This window comes from Myotis brandtii, unplaced genomic scaffold, assembly GCF_000412655.1.
Source record: "Myotis brandtii unplaced genomic scaffold, ASM41265v1 scaffold265, whole genome shotgun sequence".
NCBI lineage: Eukaryota > Metazoa > Chordata > Mammalia > Chiroptera > Vespertilionidae > Myotis > Myotis brandtii.
Genome location: NW_005360086.1, coordinates 16995 through 25995, shown reverse-complemented (window position 1 = coordinate 25995; position 9001 = coordinate 16995). Strand labels below are relative to the sequence as shown.

General features: G+C 52.8%; 1 protein-coding gene across 1 annotated transcript in view; it reads left to right on the top strand.

Moving 5' to 3' along the window:
- Nucleotides 1-3099: 3099 nt before the first annotated feature.
- Nucleotides 3100-9001, top strand: part of HOXB3 (homeobox B3) — a 10540-nt gene continuing 4638 nt past the window's right edge. Inside the window, exons 1-2 of the mRNA XM_014541133.1 lie at nucleotides 3100-6779; nucleotides 8239-8326. The gene's annotated coding sequence lies outside the window, so the exon portion shown is untranslated. The remainder of the gene's footprint in view (nucleotides 6780-8238; nucleotides 8327-9001) is intronic.

The window sequence follows — 9001 nt, the reverse complement described above, 5'->3', positions numbered from 1 at the left end:
GGAGCCGCACAGGTAAGTGTGGGTGCGGAGCCCGGGGCGGGGAGCGGAGTGGCTGAGACCCCGGCCCGGCCTCTCTCCTGGGTCCGCACTGAGGCCCGATCCAAACCGTGGGAGACAAAGATGAGGGCAACTTCAGAGGCGGTGGGGACTGAGGGGGTCGAGGGGGTCGAGGGACCCTGCATGCAGGGCAGAGTGGAGGAACGGGGTGCGCCTGTGGTGCGTGGACAGGAACGGGGTTCGGGGAAGGGTGTTGGAGGCGGTGGAGGGCTTTCCAGGGCGGCGAGGGGCATCTGCTGGGGAGGGGCCAGCGCGCCCGGCCCGGCTCCGGCCAGCACAGCCCAGCTGCCACCATGGCCCAGCCTTTTAGCACCTTGCGGGCTATTTGAAGCTGAGACTACAAGGGGCTGCGCTGAGGCCGGGTGTTACACTGAGAAGGTAGGAGAGGGGGTGATTTATGGCTGCAGCGAAGCTGTGTTTACTCCCTGCCTGCCTTGGAAACCAAAAACCAAACAGAGCGGAGGCCGGAGCAGCCCCTCTCCTTGGGGCGGGAGGCAACGCCAGGTGGATGCTCCGGGATTTATTTTCTCAGATGTGGGGAGATGGTGGGACCTCCCTTTGAGGCACAGAGTGTGGTGGGTCTGTGTGAGGTGTAAGGAGGGTATGCGCGCATGCACACGTGTAGGTGTGTTCGTGGGTATGTCAGTTCTCGGGCTGGGGTTTGTTGGGCGCAGCATGGCTTTGTGAGTGGGCACCCAGGGAGCTGGGGGGAGGCCGGTGTTCTCTGGTCCTGATCCTCTGGGAAGGGGCAGCTCTGGACACACTTTGCTGCTCCGTTCCCTCGCCATGGGGCACTGTTTGGCTCCGCCTGGGCGTTCTTTCCTCCCACGGCCACATGCAGTAGAGTCCACTTGGCCTGGCCCCTGGCCCCTGGCCCCTCTGTGTCATCTGCCCACGCGCCACCTGATATTCACTTTGAACCTTTAACTTTGCTGTGGGAGACTAAGGAACTAGTGAGCATGGCTGTGTGAGAAGGGGAGGGGGGGAGGAGGAAAAGGCCTGGGGTAGTAGGGGAGATCAGTGGTTGGAAGCTGGGCCTTGCAGGCTTGGGTTCCACCATTACTGCTCAAATTCCCCTGAAGTTGCTGCTTGGGGGAGGGGGGGCAAGGGAGCACAAAGGGAACAGAGCAGGATGGTGGGGGTGGGGAGAAATATATTTTTGACCCCCAGATCGTTATTTCCGCAGGCCAACTGGTGGCTCTTGCATTTCTGTCCAGACGCCCCAGCTTTGCCTGGAAATTGTTTTGCATTAAATTTTCTCAGCCGCAGAATTATCTTTCCTCGCCTCCAGCTAAACTTGCATTTTTCCACCAGACACTTGGGTCCTGCACCAATGAAATCTGAGAGGAAGCGGCTGGGCCCTAAGTGGCCGTAATTTAATTGATTTTATCATAAATCATCAACTTGATGAAGAACCCGAGGTTTCAGTGAAGTAAATTGATATTAATGGGAGTTTCTTGAAATGCAAACTCGCTGTATTGCTGGATTGTTGGGGCATCTTGAGCTGGGGAGGTGGATTACTCGTATCCCAAGAGCAGGGAGCCTGGGACCTGGAGCCCAGCACAGCTAGGGGGTAGGGAAAGCAAGCTGCAGAGGGCAGCTGCAGGCGGCCTGATTTCTAGGGGGTGGGGGCAGGTAGGGAACAGAACTTTGTGGGGAGGGAGCAGCGTCTGACTCCGTGAATCCTGCTGTCCATCTTGGGAATGCTGGTCTCCAATTGGGGGGAGGCAGTTGGGAAGCTGGGCTGGTAGGTGTGTGGGCAGAGTTGGGGGTCGGGTGAGAAGGCCAGGCTGGTACAATGGGTGCATTGAATTTTGGTTAAAAATTGCCAGGTCGAAGCCTTCCTCCTCTAATTATACAAATTAATTATTTACTGCTAAGGTTCCTGTGTTCAAAATCAGCACTTTTGAGTTGGTGGCGAAGGTGGAGAACAACCCCCCCACATAACACATAAACACACACACACAAGCACAAGCGGGAAAGCAGTAAAAGCCAGTGCGTGAGCCTCTGTGGGGCAAGAAGGACCAAGATGGAGTTGGTGTTTGGTAGTAGAGGTGTAAGCTTTTAAATCCCAAAAGGAAATACTCTTCCTTATTGTCCGAACTTAGTGTTGTTGGTTGTTGCTCACTTTCACATTAGCACAAACTCTCAGTCCAAAAAGGACCTCAGGCCCAACCCCTCCCCTCCCCTCCACACATATGCTCTGGCTTTACAGAAGGGGATACTGAGGCCCAAGGAGTTCTCTGCCTCAGCTCATACAGCCAATCTGGAACACCTAGAATTTAAGCCTCCTGACTCCCAAGCCTATCCCAAGGATGACTTAAGACAAGTCATTTTCCTGGTCTCAGTTTCTGGATCTGTAACAATGACAGGAGTGGACAGGATGATCCCTGCGTTTTCCCAGCTCTGACCCGGGTGTAACTCTCTAGTGCTTAGGAACATCTCCCTTGCATACAGAAGTTACTGCATGCTTATTTGCAATATACAGGGGGTTGGTACCCACCCAGAGCAGTGGGTGGTGACTCAGACTGGCTCTAGGAAATCTACTGGCATCTGGACCATTCCTCCTCCTGAAGATCAGAGGAGAAGCTCAGGCCTCTGAGAGCAATGGAAATAGAAGGCAGTGGAGAGGGGCTTGCTAGCTGGATTGGGCTGGAGTTGGCATTTGGAGGGGGCACTAAGGAAGCAGGGCTCAACCTCACAGAGCAAGGCACTCTTCCCCTAGGTGCCCAGCTGAGGCTGGAGTTAGTTGTTCAGAATGCAGTTCTTAAAGTCCCTTCTACCCCAGCCAGGGACGGAATTGTGGTTTTAGAACTTAGATTCTATGATGACAGGCTACCCGCCCCCCCAGCTTCACCCTGACCCCTAGGTCTTTGGACCCTCTTTTTCTAGGAGAGGGCACTATACCACTATACCAGCTCTTCTGCCAGGGCAGCCAGGATAGGCCTGCAAGGCGGGTGACCCTCCCCCACCAATTCTTGCTCTCATTTTCCATCTCTTTCCCCACACTGGGAGAAAATAAAATTCAAGAGGGGTGGGAGTTTCTCAGAAGTTTAATGGTTATGAGAAGAGAGATTTCTTGTAGGAGCAGAGATATGAGGAGGGAGAGGGGAGGGGGGAGCTCCCCAGACTGCCTTGGGAAGTGTGAGCAGGGATATGAGTTGTGCAGGAGGAAGTAGGAAGAGATGGGAGACAAACTCATCTTAGTTCTGGAAATCAGAGTCTCAGGCCAGAGAGAGAGAGAGAGAGAGAGAGAGAGAGAGAGAGAGAGAGAGAGAGAGAATATGAGCGCTGGCAGGTCCAGACTCTGGCCCTATCCCATTCGACTTTGGAGTTTTATATTTGGAGGCAGTTTGGAAGGCCTTCAGCTGATTGGTCATTAATCCGGTGAGTTATTGTCTGTTAAACAGAGGTCACTGGGAGAGAGACATCCAATCTGTCAGGAGAGACCTGCGCAGTCACTCTCAGCGGCTGGGCCCCAGTTCCTCCCGGGCCTGCTTCTCCCTCCCTTCCCCAGCACCCCCACGCCCTGCCCAGCTGTCCTAGATTCGACCCTCTCCCTGGTGCCTTCTCTACTTTGCCCACCTTTGTCTCGACATCCGCGGGTGTGGGTTAGCTGGGCCAGGACCATGTTTCTAGCTGAGGCGGGACCCCTGATTCAGAATTGACTCATGTGCCAGCAAGGCGCCCGCCTGCCGGTAACTCCCAACTTGGCCCGAGGCAGCCCCATCCACTGCTCCTCAGCACGTTCAGGCGGCCTCCACGGTCACCCGAGGAGTCTTTGCAAATTCTCTTGGTCGCCCTGTTTTCTCCTGCCTCCCTTTTCACCCTGTCGCTTGGGGTTGTGGGGAGAGTACAGCTTGGATTTTTCTTCCACCCTAGTGGCCTTTTTATTCTTTCGATCCCCGTTTCTGCTGAGCCAGGTCTACACCGGTCTCTGCAGAGGCGCCAAATCTGCGTGTGGCTGCCCCTTTGTTCCCTCCTGCTCCCGGCATCTTGGGGTGGGGTGGGTAGGGGGGAAGGCAGGTTTGAGGATCCAGATACCAGGAGCGGTCTTCAGTAGCAATTACCATTTACAACCCCAGCTTGAAAATTTTTATGAATGTTTAGATGGAGATTTGGGTGTGGGTGTGAACTTTACAAGACTCTGCCGCTGCAACAAAGTTGGGCGATGAAGCTAGAAGAGTGTGGGTCTGAGAACCAGACAGGACCAGAGAGAAACAGATCCCTAGATGCTTCGTTGGGCTTGCAGGTCCCAGCGCCTCCACAATCAGCCTGCGGTCGGAATTTGGGGCAGAATCCTTGGTCACCCCAAGGCTGATCATCAGAAATCGATTTTAACGGGGCCAGCCAATTTGTGCTTTGTGAGAGGAGAATTTTCGTTTGCTCTTTGATTTTCTGTGTATGTGTGTGGGGGGAGGGCGGGGAGAAACTGACGTGATCCCCCAAAGGCCTGGAAGGCTGGACGGCCAGGGATTTCTCAAGGGTGTTTAAAGTGCTCCGGGTCCCCTGGTACTGGGTACCGATTAGGAGTGGGGGAGGGGAGTGCCAGTGCCAGAGAGAGCACTCTAGCTTTTTGGAGACTGAAGCAGAGAGAAAAGAATGTCTATGAAGGGGGACATTTTCTCTAATTTTTACCTTTATTGTTAATTTTTGCCTTTAATTATTAGATTACACTAAGGTCTCTGTGTCTTGATCTTTCTCTCCATTTTCTTCAATTTCTCTCTCTCTCTCAACACACACACACACACACACACACACACACACACACACACACACACAGTAAGTTAAGTTTCCCTGCCTTGAGTCCAGGAAGAAATTGTTTCCTCTCCTCTCTGTAGTCTAACCCTGAATCAGGACTCCCTTAGCATCGGTGAAGCCCTCTCCCCTCCTCTTCTCCAGACCCCAAAGTCTCCCCTCAGACCCCTCTGGTGTCTCCCACCCCAAGGTCCTTGCCCACACTCCTCACTATCCAGCCTTTGTCCCTTGAAGTTTGAAAGGTCCCAATCCTGCATCAACACCTCAAACGAAATGGGAGCCCTCAGGGCTGCCTGTTCTACCGTCCACACCCCCCACCCTCCCTGTCCCAGTCTGGGGCAACCGGCCAGCCAGCAATCTCCAAGAAAGGAAGAAAAAAGGCAAGAAAGAAACCAAAATAGGATCTAATTGCCTCCCAAACATTTCAAATGGGCTCTGCCTTCCAGAACTAAGAAGTCCCACTTCATCTCCTACCGCATTTGGGGGCGCATGTCTTCTGAACTTTTTCTCCAGGTTAGTTTTCTTGCTCCCCAGTTCTTTTTGCTCCCACCCCACTACACCCCAGTTCTTTGCGTAGCCAGAAGGCACCACAGTGAGTTGAGGCTCCAGGAGGGGAATAGTCCACTGCTGACTCTGGAAAGCACCTCCACCCCCAGCTCAGCTCCAGGCCCCATCAGCCTGCAGCCCGGGCTTGCAGGCCGGCAGCTGGCGGGGTGCCCTCCAGGCTCTCTTTTTATTCCTTGATGCAAAGCTTTGGAGCCACAAACAACCAGGTTTTCTCTTCTCTCAATTTTATGACGATCTTCTCTAGCAACAGCTAGGAGAGATGGAGGCTCTGAGATACATTCTTAGCTTTTTAATTTTGGGGAGTGAGAGAAAAGACCCAAAGGTGCTGGTTCCCTTAAGCCTCTGGCAGCCTCCCTGGGCTGAGTCCCTGACCCACCAGACCCAAAGCTACATAGAGTCCCACTCTGTAGGTCTCTCACCAGGGACTAGAGATCTCAGGACAGATTTCTTGCAGCCACATCCTCATGCCGCCATAATCACTCTCTTCCAAGGCTCATGGCTTGAGCCCCAGCATTGGGTCTGGCTTGGGCATTTTCTTTTCTTGATACTCTTGATGAACGCAGAAAAAAATGGCTCCCACCCTCTATCTTCATCTATCCTTTCTCTCAGCCACCATCTCTCTAGGAGGCCGTGGGATCCTTGGGAATATCACAGTGAAAGCTCTACATGCGGTTCTTGTTGCTAGAGGGTAGGGAGGCCATGGGTACCCCAAACCCTAATTTAGCAGGGCCCCAGGAAACCTACTGCTTCAACCCAGAAAGTCTGACTCAGGGGGCCTGGAAGAAATGGGGGGGGGGCAGAGGAGCCCAGGAACCACTTCCTATGGGAATAGAAGAGTTTCTCAGCCCAAAGCAGAGCCTGTGAGTGAGGAACGATAGGATCTGAGGGAAGCTTTGCCAGACACAACCACCCTCTCCTGGAAGGAAGACAATAGAATAGCTGGAAACAGTTTCTCACCTTTGTTCTCCCAGTCCCATCTCTCCTTGGTGCATCCAGATGGGAGAAGGCAAAAGCCAAATATTCTAACCAGGAGCTCACGGGGTAGTGGCTGGTGCTATCCACAAAAAGTTAAGAGAACAAGTTTTCCAAGCTGCCTTGGTAGGAAAAAAAAAGAGACCGTTTGCCTCCTATTTTATCCCCTAAACCCAGAGTCAGCAGTTAGCAGAGTTGCAAACACTCCTGCTTTTGGGAATGCCCTGGTGCTCTTTTTGTCTTTTTCCTCCACCCACGGGACTCGTCCCCACCCCCGACCCAAATCTGCAGACACCTACATTCCTGGCTCCTGTCTTCCTCCTACAGGCCTCCCCGCCCTTCTCAAACACACGCTAAGAAAAGTTTAGCTTCTATCATCTTCCTGACTTCTGCCAAATCATCATCTTGCAGAGCTGAGAGAACAGGTTTGTTCTGAATTTCCATTTTCTCTTGAAATTTATACCATATATTCCATGGCCTATTTTCACACAACCTTTAAGAATTATACATATTTAATAATAATAATAATAATAATAATAATAATAGACAACAACCACCACCACAACAACTATCCTCTGTCTCTCCTGCCGGTTCACTTAAAATTAAGCCATTTTGCTAGTTCTTCTCATCTTCTTAGAAGTACAAATATCCTTATCACCTCGAGCCCCTTCTGCCCACCCAGAGGTGAGAATCCTAACAGAAACTTCTCTGGGAGGTTCTTACAGGCTCTGGCCAGCCGGTCTGGAGCTGAAGCGAAACACAGGGTCCTCCTTTTGTCACCATCTCATCAGCCCCCCTTCGCCCTGCAAGATGGTCTGGGATTTTTAAATAATCACTCACCGCTTGTTGTCTGTTCTCAAAAAAAAAAAAAAAAAAAAAAAAAGGAGGGGGCTGTTTAAAAAAAAAAATCTGGCCTTCCCTCCCTACCAGTTGGAAACTGGGTCTGGAAATTTGTGGGGAGAGAGGAAGAATAGAGTGGGTGTGGGGAGAGAAGCAGCAGACCGGGAGATTCAGATGGAGGGAGCCAGAGCCAGAGGGCGGAAGACCCAGCCACCAGTCCCAGAGGAGTGAAACTACTTAAAAAAAAAAAAAAACGTCCTAGTGTTCCACTGCAAATGAATACAGAGGGGCGCCACGCACCCCACCCCCGGGGAGCACAGAGCCTTTGACTAGGCCTCCCAACAGCTCCTTCTCAATTAGCATAATGGTTTATCACTGGGGTGGTAAGAGCTGGGAACTCCAACTGGCTTCCCTTGCCTTGGCTCCCCCTGCCTCCCCTGCCAAAATCTCCACTTAAAAATGTACCTGTTCTTACAAAATGAAAAGACCAAAAAAAAAAAAAAATCCCAAACCTCTACCTTCTTTCCTTACTCACCCTTTTTTTGGGGTGGGGGTGGGGTGGGGTGTAAAAATCCCCTCTCCCCCAATACCACCATCACCTTCCCTCCTTATCAGGCATCTAAGCCCGCTAAAGGGGGAGAGGTGGGGTGTGTGTGTGAGCGTGTGTGTGTGTGTGTGTGTGTGTGTGTGTATGTGTCTGTGTGGTTTTTTTTCCCTGTGCAAAAGCAGAGGCCATTGTTACGGAGAGTAGGGCGTACCAGTCTTATAGGGCAACCACACTGTGGCGACTTGGCCGTGGCGGAGCCCGGAGCTGGATCCTCGGCGAGCCCAGCAGCCCAAGCACCTTTCGGTCTCCTGTTTTTTCCCCGCTCCTCCACCCCCTCCCTCCTGCGCACCCCCCGCTCCTAAGCCGAGTGAATTGAAGCGGACGCCGCGCGGCACCTCCGGCCGCTCTGCCCCTCGGGCTCCCCAGCCGGGGTGGCTGTTGGGGAGGGGGGGCGACGCCGCTTTAAACAGTGGTCTTTTTTTTCCTTTGCCTTCAAGGAGGGGAGATTTCTCGCCTGCCGCTCGCGCTGGGGCTCGATGTGAATATATATTATGTCTGCCTGTTCTCCCCTCGTCGGTGGCTAAGGTAAGCTGGACTAAAATAGGCTATCAGTTTGTGAATGGCGGAGAGTATGTCTCAATGATTTATGGCCCATATGACTCCAATCTCGGTTCAAGAAGAGTTCACAAGCTTTAAGCTTCCTTCCACGCAGTGTCTGACTCTCTCTCTCTCTCTCTCTCCCTCTCTCCCTCCCTCCCTTCCTCCCTCCCTCTCTCTCTCTCTCCTTCTCTCCCTCCCTCTCTCCCTCTCTCTTCCTGATTCTCTCCTTTTCTCTTCTTTTCTTTTAGCAACCAGGTCCTGGGCAGAATTTTTTTCTCCTGCTGATAAGAAGAGCCTAACCGTTCTCTTCCTTCCCTGTTTTATTTTTCTTCCTTCCATTAATTTATTTTTTATTTTTTAAGTCCTGGAAGGTGGCCTATCCTCTCTCCCGGGGCTTCCCCCGCGATTGTGACTCTCCCGGCTCTTCCAGGGGTGCGCCTGGCCAGGTGGGGTTCTGGGGGTGGCTCACTCCAGCGAGACCCTGGGGGGAAGCCAGGAGCCACCGGCTCCCTCCCGAGAAGCCATATGGAGCCTGGATTTTTCCAACATGGAGGCAAGGGAAATAGACATGTTTGGCTGTTAGAGCTGCTCCCCACCCCCACGGCTCCCGGGTCCCCAGATCTCGGATCCCCGAGGCACCTTTCCCGCTCCGCACCGTCC